We start from the raw sequence: 19,649 nt of genomic DNA, 5'->3' as shown, positions 1-19,649 counted from the left end.
TTTAGTGCCAAATCCAATCCCTTAAGGATCAGAACTAACCGATCTAGAGGAATCCGGTTGAATCACCGGATTCCTGTGTTGACTTTTTGCATAGAAGGTAGTGGAATCTTTTGACGCCTTCTACAGCCAATTCAACTACATAGAGGAAATTTTCAGGTAACCATCAATCAACATCAACATTCAGCAACAAATTTATTAATGGGCACACAATCAAATTCAAGAACAGATATGCAAGTGTGCGTACAAGGCTGCTCTTAGAATTTCCTAAATAGCAAGGAACCCCAATAAATTGTATTATTCTTGCAAATATGGTAAGTGTCATTATTTCCAATTTTGAATTCCTGGTGAGGATGAAATATACAATCCTCTAACAACCTTCAATTAAAATTGGAATCAAATGAACAATCAACGGTATGTTGGTGGAAGAGGGTTAATTTTTTAGAAGCAGCTCAATGATGAGTTCTTGAAAATGCATTTATAATTAGTGGTGGCACGGTCACATGAAGATATTGTTGTGCAGCGGAAATACAAACTTTAATGCTAGCTATTGAAATATAATAATAACTCTACTAGAGTATAAATAAATAGCCACAATAAGTGCAAAAATAAACAATACCAAGAATTAACGAGGTTTGGTATTATCATCTACGTTGTGTGGCGTTGCAAAAAAACTCCACTATTCTTGAAGAATATTACAATTTTTTGGGCAATTATATAAATACCCAAATAAAAAGAATACAGAAAAACTCTCAACTATAGGGTAAGAACCCTTTACAATTAATAAGAGTAGAAGAGAAACTAATTTTTGGGATGAACAACAATAGTACTTGACCTCATTTACCTAGGCCCAAAAATCCTAAACTCATTTATATTCCCACTTGATGTAGGATTACAAATTATTCCATTCTTATTTCACTAGGAGTGGGATTACTAAATTCCCATTCCTTGTGGATTGCTAATAAGTAAATTTTCAACAAATCTCCACCTTGGTGAATTGGCAACCTTCAAAGTTCTTCTGTATTCTTCTGACAAATTCTGCAACACCTTCAGATGTGCCAAGTGACGTGATCAAACTCATAGGTTCCATTTCACAGCTTGCCAATATCCTTTGCCAGGATCATGCAAATACCAGCTCACAATTCCAACTGCATGTGAAATGTCGGGCCTAGTACACACTATTGTATGCCAATGATCAATCTGATTTCTTTTGTACTTCTGCCCCAACATAAACCTATCAAATTGCTTGTGCCACTGTCTTAGTGACTTCTTCAATAGCGATTTCTTCCATTTGCAAACACAAGTTGCCTTTCCAACCACCCTATAACTATCTGGTTAAGACATGGAGATTTCCTCTTCCAAATCACTATGTAGAAACACAATTTTCACATCAAGTTGGACTAGTTCAAGATCCATATGCGCTACCAAGGCCAACAAAATCCAAATGGAAGAATGTGTCATTACCGGAGACAATACTTCATCAATTTCTTCATCCTGAGCATATCCACTTGCTACCAACCTAGCCTTGTATCAAACATCTTCTTTGTTAGGAAATCCCTCATTCTTTGGATAAACCCATTTGCACCCAATCATCTTATGTAGGGATTGCATTTCATTGTTTATGGCTTGCCTCTATGATTCACAATTTAAACTCCTCACCGCTTCTTTAAAACTAGTAGGAATATCATCACCTATGATTGGAAGTGCAAAGACCATCATATCAGCAAAATGAGGAGGCTTCCGAATTTCTCGTCTTGACCTATTATATGCAATCGATTCTAGTTACTTTAGAGATTCTTGGGATAAAATCCCCTCTTCATTTTCAATGACCTCCTCTATCACAAGAGTGTCAACATTTCTAACTAGGCTAACAGATGTTATTCAAACTCCACCTGCTGTTGAGTGCGCTCCACCTGCTATGGAGTACTATTAACCTTTATCTGGTCTCTTGTTTTCTTCTCTAACATAGAAGACTCATCAAATGTCACATCCCTGCTAAACAGTGTTTTCTTCGAACTTGAACACTAAAGACGGTATCCTTTCACACCTAAGGTAATCCCCATGAATACTGATTTCTTTGCTCTTGGATCTAACTTGGACTCTTTCTACATGATAATAAATAGTGAAACCAAAAACATGTAAAGAGTCATAATCAGAACCAGGTTTTCCAAGCCAAACCTCTAATGAAGTTTTTCCCTCAATTGCAATTCATGGTAAACGATTAATGAGATGGCATGCATAAGTAATGGCCTCAGCTCAAAATTTCTTACCTAACCTAACATTAAACAACATACATCAAACTTTCTCCAATATAGTTCGATTCATGCATTATGTGTAATGACTCTTTTTCTAGCTAGTATACTCGTAAAATAATAGTAAAAACTCATTAAATATATATATATAAGAAACTATGTAAACGAGTATAAAAGTATGGGCCCATATTTAATTTTCTTTATACACAAAACTTTACATAATATAATAAAATCTCAAAATATTAACTTGATAGTTTACCTTCCACTGTGTGACTGTTCCAAATGACCGCATTCCACCTGTTACCTGCAAAAACATTGAAAACAACGGGGTGAGCACTAATTGCTTAGTAAGTAAACCCGCTATGCTACCCTTCTCTCTCCGTTGCTTAAATTCTGAATTTTTTTCCTTACTTCACATTTCTCCATTCTTCTCTATTCTTTCTCTACTCTTACTATGTTTTTCTCTCTATTCTAATTTCCCACTACTCAGATAATGGACATGCATTTTCTTTTCTATTTTTCTTATTCTGTTTTTTTGTTTCTTTTCTCTGTATTTCTTTCGTTGCTTCCTTTCCTAGTCTTTCTTTCTTTTCTTTTCTTTTCTTATTCTTTTCTTTCTCATTTTTTTCTTATTCTTTTGCCGATCGGACTCGGTTGAGGCATGGATTTGGAACCTTGGCCGTGTGAGTGTATTCTTCCTTCTTAGGTACAGCCCTTATGCACATGCACTCTTACAGACTGTACCAATTCTTCTTTCTTCTTTTTAGGCCGCCCACTAAAGGCGGCATGCATGTGGGGAAAATTCTTCTTGTCACTCACGGTTCTCCAACGCCACAACCTTTTCTTCTTTTTATCTTTTTACACTTCTTTAAATAAAAATTCAGATTTGAACTTCTTTAATATTCTCATTTCTTTCTATTTACTCTTTAACCTTCTTTAGTGCTTTTGCATGCTCTTATGAATATGTATGCATGTAGATGGTTTCATGCTTATAATAATTCTTTCTAAATTCACATGTTTAAATGCAATTATGCAATATGGAATGCAAACATGTCATTCTCTACCAGCTACAAACACATCTCAATACAATACATAATCATACTCATATAAACACTTTTCTTTGACATTTCATCAAATAACTTATGTGCACAAAGTAACTCTAATTTGGTTATACTTCTATATCTTTTCTAAGCCACCAAAAATTGGGAATAAAACCCTCCATATTTAACGCCAAATCTGCCCAAAATACACACTCCAAAATTTCCACTTCAATTCTTCCAAATTTCATCCAAACATTCATCCAGCATCAAATACACCAACACAACTTCTCATGGATAAGTTATACTCATCATTCAACACCAAATCCATCAACAATTCTACATATAACACATATATATATGCATAAAAGAAATTCTCTACACAATATAACTTAAATCATACTTATGGTAGGATTTACCTACCTTATGTGTGAGCAATGCAACCCGCTAAGAATCTTCTTTGATCAAACTCTCTTCCTCTTAAATCCTATGAACACAAACCATCAAACTTCAACACTTTAAAAATTAAAACTCACCTTTTAGTGCAAGGATCTTACCTGAAGATGCTTGGGATTGAAAATCCACTCAAAAATACCCAAAATCTATGAATTTCCTTTGAAGAAATAGTGAAGAAATTGAGAAGATATGGAGGTGAAGGTGGCATGAAAATGGGTGAAGAGTGGCTAGGGTTTCACTCTTCAATCCTTGATATAACATAAAATTATATATAGTTTCCTATTTTGCCCTTGCACTTTCTTTAAAATTTCATCTATGTCCCTTAGTCAATTACCATAATGCCCTCATTTTTATTGCATTCTCCATGAAATTCTATCTCTTTTCACTCTCCACAATTTCAACTAATTTTGAGTGGAAAGACCATTTTACCTTTAATGCAAGTTTAAGGCATTTTCTTCACATTTTCTCAAAATAACATTAACAAAAATCAACTAAGGGTATAAGAGCATAAATTAAATTATGTACCTCCATGTGGGCATTACGATTCTCCCCTTCTTTTAAGAATTTCGTCCTCGAAATTCAAACAAACAACTTGAGATAGCGGTTTTGCATGTCTTGTTCTACCTCCCATGTTGCTTCTTCTACCTTATGATTCCTCCATATAAATTTTATGAGTGGAATACTTTTGTTTCAGAGCTCTTTGATCTTTTTGTCTAAGATCTGCACTGGTTACTGCTCATAAACCAGATTCTCTTCTAAGTCCACTTCTTCTACTTTTAATATATGGAAGGGATCACTAACATATCTTCTGAGCATTGAAACATGGAACACATTGTGCACCCTATCCATATTAGGTGGTACCGCTAATTTATAAGCTACCTTTCCAACTTGTTGTAATACTTCAAAAGGGCCAATGTATCCAGGTGCTAACTTTCCTTTACCGCCAAAACGTATCACTCGCTTATAAGGGGAAATTTTAATAAACACTTTGTCACCCACTGCAAATTCCACATCTTTTCTCTTTAAATCCGCATATCTTTTCTGTCTGTCCTGGGCTTGCTTCATTCTACTTCTGATCAACTTGATATCCTCTATCATTTTCTGAGTTATTTCCGACCCAAGAGCTGTATTCAAAACATCTTTCTCTCCTACCTCATCCCAATGTAGTGGAGATCTACACCGTCTGCCATACAGGGCTTCATATAGAGCCATCTTAATGGTGGACTGATAGCTGTTATTCTAGGCAAACTCTACCAAAGGTAACATCTCATGCCAAGTCATTCGATAAGCCATACAGCATGCTCTCAACATATCCTCAAGTATCTGATTTGTTCTCTCAGTCTGGCCATTTGTCTGAGGATGGTATGCTATACTAAATGCTAATTGGGTACCCAAATATCTCTGTAGACTGGTCCAGAAAGCTGAAACAAATCTGGAATCTCTATCTGACACTATGGTCTTGGGCATACCATGGAGTCTGACTATCTCCTGAACATAGATCTAGGCCAACTGATCCGAGGTAGTGCTTTCCTTTACTGGAAGAAAATGAGCTGATTAAGTTAATCTATCTACTATCACCCATATGGCATTAAACCCTTTCTGAACTCTGGGAAGGCCTGTAATAAAATCCATGGATATTATTTCTTTTCTTTTCTTTCTTTCTATTCTTTCTTTTCTTTCTCATTCTTTTCTTTTCTTTCTCATTCTTTTGCCGATCGAACTCGGTTGAGGCATAGATTTGGAACCTTAGCCGTGTGAGTGTATTCTTCTTTCTTGGGCACAACCCTTATCCACATGCACTCTTACGGACTGTACCAATTCTTCTTTCTTCTTCTTAGGCCGCTCACTAAAGGCGGCGTGCATGTGGGAAAAATTCTTCTTGTCACTCACGGTTCTCCATCGCCACAACCTTTTCTTCTTTTTATCTTTTTACACTTCTTTAAATAAAAATTCAGATTTGAAGTTCTTTAATATTCTCATTTATTTCTATTTACTCTTTAACCTTCTTTAGTGCTTTTGCATGCTCTCATGAATATGTATGCATGTAGATGGTTTCATGCTTATAATAATTCTTTCTAAATTCACATGTTTAAATGCAATTATGCAATACAACACATAATCATACTCATATAAACACTTCTCTTTGACATTTCATCAAACAACTTATGTGCACAAAGCAACTCTAATTTAACTACACTTCTATCTCTTTTCTAAGCCACCAAAAATTGGGAATAAAACCCTCCATATTTAACTCCAAATCTGCCGAAAATACACACTCCAAAATTTCCACTTCAATTCTTCCAAATTTCATCCAAACATTCATCCAGCATCAAATACACCAACACAACTTCTCATGGATAAGTTATACTCATCATTCAACACCAAATCCATCAACAATTCTACATATAACACATATATATGCATAAAAGAAATTCTCTACACAACATAACTTAAATCATACTCATGGTAGGATTTACTTACCTTATATGTGAGCAATCCAACCCTTTAAGAATCTTCTTTGATCAAACTCTCTTCCTCTTAAATCCTATGAAAACAACCATCAAAATTCAACACTTTAAAAATTAAAACTCACCTTTTAGTGCAAGGATCTTACCTAAAGATGCTTGGGATTGAAAATCCACTCAAAAATACCCAAAATCTATGAATTTCCTTTGAAGAAGAATTGAAGAAATTGAGGGAATATGAAGGTGAATGTGGTGTGAAAATGGGTGAAGAGTGGCTAGGGTTTCACTCTTCAATCCTTGATATAACATAAAATTATATATTAGTTTCCTATTTTGCCCTTGCACTTTCTTTAAAATTCCATCTATGTCCCTTAGTCAATTATCATAATGCCTTCATTTTTATTGCATTCTCCATGAAATTCTATCTCTTTTCACTCCCCAGAATTTCAACTAATTTTGAGTGAAAAGACAATTTTACCCTTAATGCAAGTTTAAGGCATTTTCTTCACATTTTCTCAAAATAGCTTTAACAAAAAATCAACTAAGGGTATAAGAGCATAAATTAAATTACATACCTCCATGTGGGCGTTACATTCTACCACTCCATTCTATTATGTTGTATTTCTTATTGTAAAGTGACATACTATATCTTTATCTTGACAAACTTTCATAAAAGGATCACTGCGATACTCTCCACCGTTATCTATTCGTAGCTACTTGATCTTTTTGCCGGTTTGAGCCTTAATCATCCTTTTTCATTTAAGGAAAACCCCGAGTACATTATCTTTAGTCTTCACAATATACACCCAAACTCTTCTAGAAAAGTCATCTACAAAAATGACAAAATAGTGCATATCTCCTAGAGATGCTATTTTGATAGGTCTCCACACATCAAAATGAACATAATCCAAGATACCTTTAGTATTATGGATTGCGGTGTCGAACTTCACTCTTGTTTGCTTTCCTAGAACACAATGCTCACAAAAATCCAACTTATAGGTCTTTACACCTTTCAATTATCCTTGATTCACCAAACTAAGTAAGGATTTTTCACCTACATGCCCCAAATGCATATGCCACAACCTGAACATTTCTGAATCTGTATCCTTCTGTGCGATTGTAGCTGCTGTTCCAATAACTGTGCTACCATTATAGTAATACAAGTTGTTTCTCCTTGTACCTTTCATTACCACAAGAGCGTAGAAACCTCTAGAATTCCACCTCGCATATTCACCGTGCAGCCTTTAAATTCCAATGCTCCTAAAGAGATGAGATTCTTCTTCAACTTCGGTACGTACCAAACATCTTACATAAATAGTTGAGCTATCATGATTGTTCAACCAAATTGAACCTATCCTAGTTGTTTGGCAAGCATCATCATTGCCCATATAAACAACTCCATCATGTTCTTCAAAATTAAAGAACCACTCTTAGTGAGGACACATATGATAGGTATGACCTGAATCCATAATCCACTCATTTGACCTAGAAGTGGACAATTAACTAACTAGAGAAAAATCGGACTCATATTTTTCATGTTCAACCACATGTGCATCAGAAACAGCTTTGCCCTCTTTCTTTTGCAACTTCGAACAATATCTCTTCCAATGCCCCTTCTTACGACAAAAGGCATCCTTGTTGAGTTTTTCCTTTGAACAAGATCTTCCCCTTTTCTCCTTCTTATGACTCTAACTACGCCCTCTTACTTTAAGCACCTCTACTAACTCATTTATATTCTCTTTTTGATATTTCTTCCGAATTTCATGATTAGACAAGGCATAATAGACTTCTCCAAAGGACAAATTTCTTTCCCATGAAGAAGTGTAATACTAAGATGATCCAATTCATCAAGAAGAACTAATAAACAACATGACTTTAGTTCATCTTTGAATGTTTCCTCCAAATTTAACAAATCAACAATCACTTTGTTAAATGTATCAATATGGTTACTGATATTCATACCTAGTTGCAACTGAAGATGAAACAATCTTTTCATCAAATAGAGTCGATTCTCATTGCTTTTCATGCATTTGTTTTCTAGCGGCTTCCTTAACTTACAAGCAAACTTCTCTTTCATGAATGTATACTTCTGCTCTCTACAAAGACATGGGTGAATCATCCGACAAGCTTTTACATTCAACCTTATCTAGTCTTTCTCATCAATATCTTCTAGCTTTTTCTCCTCTAGAACTATATCAAGATCTTGTTGACACAAGCTATCCATTACCTTACACTATCATAGGCCAAAGTTATTTTGACCATCAAATTTTTCAACATCAAGTTTTGCATTTGTAATCGTCATTGGTTTCACTGATGTAGATGATGATGTCATTTGTTACTTATTCAATTGACTTGGTAGACAAACTTACCCAATGACCAAGCTCCACAAATTATTATATTCAATAGCTAACCAAAAAATTAACAACAGCCTAGATAGTAGTAAGTGCTTAAAATGATTCAATACGGACCAGGAAAATTCTCAGGAAACTGGAGGGGTCACAAATGGTCCCACTTAAAACCCAACCTCCTTAGACACCTATTGTCTTGTTGACAAAATTTTCCTAGATATGCATACGACCATATAAATAGCTACTTACCATCGTCCTAAACCTTAGCTCTGATACCACTTGTTGTTTAGCAGAAACACAAATTCTAACGCTAGCTATTGAAATATAATAATAACTCCACTAGAGCAGAAATAAATGGCCACAATAAATGCAAAAATAAATAACACAAAAAATTAACGAGGTTCGGTATTGTTACCTATGTCCTCGAGTGCTGAAAAAAAAAATCCACTATTCTTAAAGAATAATACAACATTTTGGGCAATACTACAAATACCTAAAACAAATGGAATATATAAAAACTCTCAACTATAGGCTAATAACCCTTTACAATAGGAGTAGAAGTGAAACTAATTTTTGGGATGAACAACAATAGAACTTGGCCTTCTTTATATAGGCCTAAAAATCCTAAACTCATTTATATTCCCATTTGATGTAGGATTACAAATGATCTCATTCTTATTTCACTAGGGGTGGGATTGCTAAATTCTTATTCCTTGTCGATTGCTAATACGTAAATTTTCAACAGATATGCCAAGGATTTCTCTTGAGATAACTTGCCATATGTTGAACATTGATCCTACCTTTCCACAGATAAAATAGAAGAAATGGAGATTTTTTCCAGAAAGAAACAAAATAATTGATGAAGACGTTAAAAGATTTTTAGTAGTGGACTTCATAAGGGAGGTGCATCACCCAGAGTGCGTTCAAACGTAATTGTAATGCAGAAGAAGATCACAAAATAGAGATTCTGTATAGATTTTGCTAACGTAAACAAAGCTTGCCCGAAATACTACCAAAAATAGATCAAATGGTGGATGCTACTACTAGTTATGAGAGGCTCACTTTCCTGCATGCTTATTCAAGATATAATTAAATTCTAGTGAACAAAGAGAGTGAAGAAAAAATAGCTCTTATCACCAAAAAAGGACATATATATTGTTATAAAGTTATACCATTCGGCTTGAAATTGTTGGTGCAATGTATAAGTGGCTAATCACTAAGCTCTTCAAAGATTTGTTTGGCAATACTGTGGAAGGTTACATGATGACATGATGATCAAGAGTAAGAGAAAAGGCGATCATAAGAATCATCTACCGGAAGTATTTGATATCTTGAACACCTATAACATGAGGCTAAATCCTACAAAATTGACCTTCGGAGTTTGATCAGGTACTTTTTTGGGGCTGCTGTGAGTAAAAGAAGGATTGTGGTGAATCCTAATCAAGTGAAAGCAATACAGAGAATAGAGGAACCCAGAAATGTGAAATAAGTGCAAATGTTGACAGGATGCGTGGCAACCCTTAATTATTTTGTATCTAGAGTGTTAGATAGGTGCAGACCATTGTTTAAAACCATAAAAAAATGCACCCTTTAAAGGTTGGGGGAAAGAACAGCAAGAAGACTTTAAGCAATTGAAAGAGTATCTAGCTTCTCCACCAATATTAACGGCACCGATTGATAAAGAATTGTTGTCCCTCTATATTGTCGAATCAACATCTTCAATAAGTGTTGTGTTATGTTGTGAACGAGAACAACAAAAGCTGGTTTATTATGTGAGCAAAACATTGAATGCAACGACAGGAAGGTATACCGCAAAGTGGAAAAAATGGTGTTAGCTTTCGCCTATGTTCTGGAAAAGTTGGCGCTGTTTTGAAGCACATAAGGTAGTAGTATTAACTTTTTTCCTATCAAACTATCGCTATCAAAACCTGATATTGGGAGAGTATCGAAATGGGCCATGAAGATGAGTGTGTTGGATATAGAATTCAAACCAAAGAGTTCTTAAAAAAGGCAAGTAGTGGCCGACTTTCTGTTGGAATATTAGGAGTAGCCCAATAAAGGAGAAAGTGAGAAAGAGCTATGGGTGATGAATGTTGATGAGGTTGTGAATCAATTTGGAATTATGTTGCAGACCCCAAATGATTTGGTCTTAAAGTAGACTATAACGACCTTGGTGACATGGAGCATTGATTTCTTTGTTTCGGCAAGCATGTCAAGATTCACCTGATCTTCTTGCCGACGGCTTCCTTCTACGTTCACAAGCCTCTTCCCCTTGTTCATTGCTTGGTCCTCTTGGTTTCCCCTATTGTTAGAGTTGACTTTTAATCCTTCACAGCCATCCTATGATGTTGGAACATTCTAGTTACCATGGGATTGCCTTATGATTAGGATCTTTGTTTCCCAAAGGCAACTCGCTAAACATACCTGGCGAAGGAAGTCTAGCGTCCATCATGCTGCGAAACTCTACAAGAATATCCCAGGACACGACAGCATCCTATTCTTATCGAAAGCGCTCGCTCTAGCACTGAGGTATGCGGATCTTGATCGTGGCGAGGTGGAAGGCAATTGACGAGTTGACTAGGGTGATTCCTACAATCTGAATATTACTTTGAATACCAGAGTTCGTTTTAGTGTTCGAAGCATCAAGGTCTGTTGTGTGATGTACTCTACTAGAGCAAATTGTCACCATATTGGAAGTTTGCCCATTCTCACTCAACAGGTGCAAATAACAAAATATTACCAAGGACGAATTGTAGCTTCATTGATGCAGAAGTTTTAAATTGGGCGTTCTGATGATTAATATTTGAAAATTTATCTGAATTTACAACAATTGATCGGCTGGAGATATTTCACTTAGGTAGGTTGTGGAGTTATTTTCTCAAGTTTAGATGTATATTAACTTAATGGGCTGCATAAAGAAGCTCATAATGGTCAACTAGGATCCAGCAAAATGCTGTCTGCCGGGTTACTGTTCCTTTTGAACTTAAGTTGGACCCTGTTGCTTTGAAATCTTTATGTGAGGCCAACACAAACCAAAAAATAAAATAAAATAAAAAGTGGCTCCATAGCAGATTTGCTTGACACATTTCTTCTCCTTTCTTTTGGTTTTCTTACTAGTATTTATATTAACCCAGTTATTTGTTTTTAAAGAAAATATTACCCTGCTTGTCAATTATTTTTTTTCTTGCTCAGGAAATGCATATCTTTTGGCAGTTAAGACTTGGTTGCTACATTACTGATTTACTAGTACTTGAAACTTGAGCCTCACCAGAAGATTCTAAAACCACGACTTGAAGAAACACTGATTACTTCTTGTAGCCTCTAGAATTGTTTTGTCATTGTCTAATCAGAGGATCTTGAAGATACAGAAATAGATTGATGTTTGCACATCATGTTGACACCAAACTATGACAGGTTGTTTACTTGCAACGATATCTTTCATAATCATCTCCCCCAGGAAAATTCATGGGGAGATAACTGCTTAAATTTTCACAACATTGGTCTTTCCAAGTTAATATATCAGCAAGAAATATTGAATCCTTTTCACTCGAATTCTTAATCATATGCGAAATATTATATATGAGCAGTTTATTTTATCTTTTGATTACACAAAGAGAAGGGGAAAAAACAGAAATTAACGTTATGGCCTTTGTGTAGATATGAAATTAACTTGACTGTTGTTTTCGTTACTCATGATGCACATTTTGTCCAACTCATAACTCAATAACTGTATAATCTGATAACTTTTCACTTTTCTTTATCCTTTTTCCTCTTTCTGGACAAATAACCGTTATAATGTTCTTGACTCCAATTCTTTGTCCCTTGCTTTATTTGAATGATTTCCCTTAAATTCTGTCCTTTATTTGTTTCCAGTCATACAATCTTGAAACCTTTTGTTTCTTGTTTAAAAAAGATGTGATCAACCAATTTTAGTGCCCAATCAACGCATAAAATCTAACNTGCAGAAACATTCTCTCCTGCTCTTACCTTTTCACATCCCTTTAGTTTCTATTTCCTCTTAAGAATGCACAATTCTTTCAAGAATTTAGCATAGCGAGGTACTTGTTTAATAGCATCTAAGAGTGGAATATTTACCTCGCATCTACGAAAAGTCTCATATATATCTCTGTTCTGCTCATCTTTTCTAGATTCTGCCAAAGCTTGAGGAAAAGGTGGTACCGGTTTATAGTCGGACAGAGGCAGAAACTTACGGTTAAGAACACCATCGTTGTTGGGAACGTTGCTGTCTACAACTACGTCTTTCTCCTTTTCTTCCTTCAACGATGCAGGGGCTGCCTTTGTTGGAATCTCAACCTCTTTACCACTTCTCAAGATGATCGCACTTGCATTTTCTCTTGGATTGACCACCGTTTGAGAAGGTAATTTCCCCGAACTTTGCTCCTCCAGCTTACTGATTATTGTTGCCATCTGCCCTATTTGATTCTCCAAACTTAGAACACTAGCCCTCGTCTCCTGTTGAAATTGCAAAGTGTTAGTAGCAAGAGATTTAACAATATCTTCTAAAGACATAGTAGAATTAGCAGTTTGGTCTGGTTGTTGTCTAGGGGGGTATGGCTGCTTGTACTGCTGGTAATTTGGGCGGTTTTGATGGTGGGTTGTCGTAGGCAACCAAGATTAATAACCTTTCTAAACTAACTACTAAACTGTAAATAGGATAAGCAAGGGTCGATCCCACGAAGAGTGTCTAGTCGAATTTTTCAATGATGTGAACAAAGCTGGGTGGTTTTGAGTAAAACAGAAAACAGTCTTGGCAAAAATCAAAACAAAAACAATTTAAATCGAAATCAATTAATAAAACGAAACTTGGTCTCCGTCAACATCCACCAAAGCTCCACCACTTGCAGCATCAATCATACTCCTATCAGTGTATGTAAGGCCCTCATAGAAGTACTAGATAAGTAACTGCTCACTAATCTGATGATGGGGGCAGCTTGCACACAATTTCTTAAAACGTTCCCAGTGTTCATGTAGGGACTCTCGGTTATGCTGCCTTACACCATAAATTTCTTTCCGGATGTTGGCTACCCTCGAAGCTGGGAAACATTTCTCCAGAAATAATCTCTTCATCTCATTCCATGTGGTTATAGTTCCGGAGGGTAGATAATAGAGCCAATCATTAGCTGCATCCTTCAAATAAAACGGGAAAGCTCTTAATTTAATTTGCTCCTCGGTCACCCCCGTAGGTTTCATACTCGTGCAAACCACATGAAGCTCCTTTAAATGCTTATGAGGATCTTCACCTACAAGACCATGAAAAGTGGGCAAGAGATGTATTAGTCCAGATTTTAATTCAAAAGTAGTGGCAGCATCTAAAACAGGAAACGTTATGCATAAAGGTGCTTGATTCAAATTAGGGGCAGTAAGCTCTTTCAAAGTCCGATTTCCAGCCATGACTTGCCTCCTCTTCTAAATCAGAGTTGCTAGCAAATTGGGAATCAAAGCCAAATTGCTTTCCTCAGAATTTCTCTGAGCTTCCTTCCTTAACCTGCGCAAAGTGCCCTCAATTTCTGGATCGAATGTTAAATCACCAAGGTGAGAGGACCTGGTCATACAACAAAAAACCTAATAAGAATTAGAATAAATGACAAAAATGAAACTAACTAGAAAATTTAAAAAAAAAATTAAATTAAATGGCCAGAAACACTAAAACGCCAAAAACCCTATCAACATTCGAATTTGGCCTCAAGAGGTGGGGCTAGAAATCTTCTAGATTTCTCAGAACATCGTTTTCTTCGAAACGGGTACTCGCAGCACTCCTAACTCAACCAAATTTTCCTTATGAATAGTACTACTGTTACAGTTTTTTTTTTTCTTCAAATAAAAAAATTAACAAAAACGCAATAAAAATCACAAAACAAAAAATCAACTAGAATCACTCCCGGCAACGGCACCAAAATCTGGTGTGCTGTCGTAGGCAACCAAGATTAATAACCTTTTTAACCTAACTACTAAACTGTAAATATGATAGCAAGGGTCGATCCCACAAGAGTGTCTAGCCGAATTTTTCGATGATGTGAACAAAGCTGGGTGGTTTTGAGTAAAACAGAAAACAGTCTTGGCAAAAATAAAAACAAAACAATTTAAATCGAAATCAATTAATAAAACGAAACTTGGTCTCCGTCAACATCCACCATTGGAATCTTGCAACTGTCATTGATGCAAAATAAATCAATTCTTGCTTTAAATATTCACCGTTGGAACTATTTTCCTATCTCCCTTAATTGTAATTAATTAGAAACAAGCGATTTTAATTAATCTTACCATTAAACCCTAGACAAGCGCTGAAGATTATCTAATGGTAGCCTTAAGAATTAGAGAAATCGATGAAGCTAACAACACAAACACAAGCGGTTGTATTTAATTTAGTTGAATGTTCCTCTTAAGATTACTAATTCCTGACGCAGCAAATTATTAACCCTAATGCTTCACAAGTAGAGGGATCAAACAATTACGATTTGATATCAAACTTAGCAGTAGATTGCAACAAATAATCCACTAGTAGGCCTCCTACTAATTAAATGCTCAATCATAAGAATGCATAGAATAACATTCAATACTCAAACACGAAATTGAACACTAAAATAAATAGATTAGACCTCACAGTTGGTTGATTCCGAGGTTTCCGTTTCCTTCGACCAAGTTACAACAGTTTAGCCGCTCATGGCCATAAACAAAAAACTCAAAAAAAAGAGAAATTCAGAGAAGGGAAGAGAGAGGGCGTGGTTTCCTTTTTCCCCCAAAACCTCATATGATCCCTCAACCAAAATCCAGTTCAAGTGTTTGAATCCCACTCAATCTCCTAAAAGAAATATTCTAATATCCTAAAATACCATTAATCCTAATTTAATTCTAATTACTTGATAATAAGATACAATCCTAAAATAGAATAGGAAAGTGGTGATTCTGAGCTGTAACTTGCGTGCCACATGTCCCAATAATAAATTGCCCAATTGATTTGCATGACAAGGTAGAATGTTCCAAGACGTCAGTGCAGATGCGTCAACTTCAAGCTCGATTACAACCTTGATGCAGCGAGTATCTCTCCAAACTCAAAACATGAACGTTGTAGATCTCTTTCTTAGCGTTCCACAGCATTTTTAATCATCTCAATCGGAGCTTGGATGAGGAGTTATGCCTAGATTACGAAACAACGTTGAACTATCCGAATTCACTTAATTAGTTCCGTTTTGCAATTAACGCCTCCATTTGCATCCTAAATCAAAATAGAATAATAATGAGTATATTTAGGCAGCAAATAAGTATAAAAGACTAGACATTAAGGGGTAATAGGACATTTGCATTCCCATCAATTACTTATTCATTTCAACATTTCTTAGTATTACATAATTAATTATAACATTACATAATTAGATGATTATTTAATTGATTATGACATATATTTATAACATTATAATGACATTACATTATAACAAAGAGATTATTAATTAAATGATTAAAATTTAATTAATTAAGCATTACATTATGTTAAATAATTACTTAATTAAATTATACATTATTACATACATTATATTATGATCACTTAATTAATTATAGCATTACATAGTTAAATGATTACTTAATTAGTTATAAATTTATAACATTACATTATAAATATTAGTAATTTACTACATTATTACATTACTTAATTAAATGATTAAAAATTTAATTAATTATAATATTACATTAAAGATTTATAGTATGATTACTTAATTCACTATAACATTACATTATAGTATGATCACATAATTAATTATAACATTACATAATTAAATAATTACTTAGTTGATTATGACATTATACTATAAACATTAGTAATTGCTAATTTACTACATAAACATTAGCACAATACTTAATTAAATGATTAAAAATTTAATTAATTATAACATATTAACGTTACATTATAAATTTATAGTTCGATTACTTAATTAATTGTAACATTACATTATAATTAAATGATTACTTAATTAATTATAACATTCTATTATAAACAAATTAATTATAATAGTATATTAAATATTTATAGTATGATTACTTAATTCATTATAGTATATTACATACATCAAGCTTGGAAAGTCATATTTCTACAAGGTGATAGCCCAACCCAGAACCAGTTTGGCTCAAATGATTGTCCAACCCAGAATAAGCTCGTTGAGATATAGCTTGACTCAGCGTAAGCTCGTCGCAACCAATCTTGATAGTTGTTCAAACAGATCACGGATGACCTCAGATTTCAGATATCCTGGAAGGGATCAGATTGACAGCAACGATGGTGCAATCTTAGCATTTAATTGCGAGAATATCAGAGTTACATTTCAATCTTAATTGTAATCCCTTTATTTTCGCTCTTTCATTTATACAAAACTTGTATGTAAACCCCTTCCAATGATGGAAAAAGGGGTTAGCAAATTGTTTTAGGAATTCTAATTCTTTCTTGTAAGCTCTCACAACAAAATAAGAAAAACAATTGAAGTAGGCTCAAGATCATAACTTGTCGAACCACTTTAAAACCTTTTGTGTCATTTACTTTACTACTTTTCGTTCATACATTGTTGGTTATCATTAATCACGCACACACCTGTTCTGATTCTGTCACGAGTAATCGGATCACTCTAGTTGGTGCGATTTTCGTATCAACGATCATATTATGGACAATTTGATATTGTTTTATTACATTATTTTAGTAAAACATATTCAAAGAATGAAGATAAAATGAATAAACACATATTTTAAAACCCACAGGCATGATTGATTTTTCTCATTTTTTTTAATATTGGTTTTATCATAGAAAGTCGGAAAGATTGAGAAATAGAAATATTTGGTTTGATTTGATTTGATTTCAATAATTATCGTAGAATGACATGTTATATTAGCGGTGGAGGTATTTGCACTCGTTTCATTATTAGTTGGTTGTATTTTTACCAAAATTTCCTTAATCAGATGATATTATCCAATTTTTACCCTTATACATAGATTTTTCTTTGGCCAAATTTAAATATTTAATTTTTACACGTTATAATTATGATGATCCGTTTGGTACACTATATTAAAAGATTAATAATGTAAACCCTAAAAAATCCTACACCCAAAAGCCTAAAACCTAAAAAACCCTAAATCCTAAAAATCTTGAAACCCTAAATTCTAAAGCCTAAAAAACCCAAAGCCCTAAACCTTAAACGCTAAACGCTAAACCCAAAGCCCTAAATCACAAAAACTAAAACCCTATAAAATCGTAAACACAAAAAACCGTAAACTGTAAGCCCTTTAAATCCCTAAACACTAAATCCTAAAAACCCTAAACCCTAAGCATTAAACCCTAAAAAACCCTAAACCCTAAATGCTAAACCCAAGACCCTAAACAACGCTAAACCCTAAACCCTAAAAACTGTAAAGCCTTAAAAACCATAAACCCTAAACCCTAAACCTTAAACACTAAAAAACCCTAAACTCTAAACACTAAACGCTAAACCATAAACCTTAAACTCTAAACCCTAAAAACCAAAAACCCTAAAAAACCATAAACCCTAAAAAATCCTACACCATAAACCCTAAAACCTAAAAAACATTAAACCCTAAACTCTTAAGCCTAAAAAACCTTAAGCCCTAAACCCTAAACCCAAAACCCTAAATGATAAACCCAAAACCTGAAACCATAAACATTAAACCCTAAAAAATCGTAAACACAAAAAACCCTAAACCTTAAACCCTAGAAAAATATAAATCCTAAATCTTAAACCCCAAACCCTAAACAACGCTAAACCCTAAACCTTAAAAACTCTTAAACCCTAAACTGTAAAAAACCTTAAACCCAAAACCGTAAACAACGTTAAACCCTAAGCCCTAAAAAATCTTAAACCCTAAACCCTAAAATCCCCAAAACCCAAAACCTTAAACCCTAAAAAACCCTAAACGTTAAATGCTAAAAAACCCTAAACTCTTAACGCTCAACTCTAAACACTAAAAACTGAACCCTAAAAAACCATAAACCCTAAAAAAAATATACACCCTAAACCCTAAAACGTAAAAAACCTTAAACCCTAAACCCAAAAAAATGCTAAACCCTAAATCCTAAAAACCTCGAAACCCTAAACACTTAAGCCTAGTAAACCCTAGGCCCTAAACCCTAAACCCTAAATACTAACCCCAAAACCCTATACCATAAACACTTAACCCTAAAAAGTCATAAACACAAAAAACCCCAAACCCTAAACCCTAAATAATAAAAAAAAGTAAACCCTAAAAAATCCTAAACCCTAAAACCTAAAACCTAAAACCTTAAACCCAAAAATATCCTAAACCCTAAACCCTAAATCCTAGAAAATTCAAAACCCTAATCAATTAAGCCCAAAAAACCCTAGGCCATAAACCCTATACCATAAACATTTAACCCTAAAAAATCGTAAACACAAAAAACCCTAAACCCCACAAAAACCCTAAACCCTAAATCCTAGAGAACTCGAAACCCTAAACACTAAAGCCCAAAAACCCTAGGCCCTAAACCCTAAACCCTAAATGCTAAACCCAAAACCCTATACAATAAACATTTAACCCTAAAAAATCGTAAACACAAAAAACCCTAAACCCTAAACCCTAAAAAACCCTATACCGTAAATCCTAAATCCTAAAAAACCCTAAACCCTAAAAGCCCAAACCCTAAACAACGCTAAACCCTAAACCCTTAAAACCCCTAAACCCTAAACCTTAAACCCTAAAAAACTTTAAACCTTGAACGCTAAAAAGCCCAGAACGCTAAACACTAAACCCTAAAAAACCATAAAAATCCTACACCCTAAACCCTAAAACCTAAAAAACCCTAAACCTTAAAAACCACTAAACCCTAAACCGTAAATCCTAAAAAACTCGAAACCCTAATCTCTAACACCTAAAAAACACTAAACTGTAAACCCAAAACAGTGAAAAACCTAAATCGTTGCCCTAAAAAACCATAAACCCTAAATCTTAAAAAAATCTAAAACCGTAACCCTAAATCGTAAACCTTAAAAACCCTAAACACTAAAAACCTTAAACCATAAACCGTAAACCCTGAAAAATCTTAAACACTAAACCCTAAAAACC

Source organism: Pistacia vera, unplaced genomic scaffold (assembly GCF_008641045.1).
Source record: "Pistacia vera cultivar Batoury unplaced genomic scaffold, PisVer_v2 Contig578, whole genome shotgun sequence".
Lineage (NCBI taxonomy): Eukaryota > Viridiplantae > Streptophyta > Magnoliopsida > Sapindales > Anacardiaceae > Pistacia > Pistacia vera.
The sequence above is the reverse complement of the archived record's forward strand: the minus strand, read 5'-3'. Positions refer to the sequence as shown.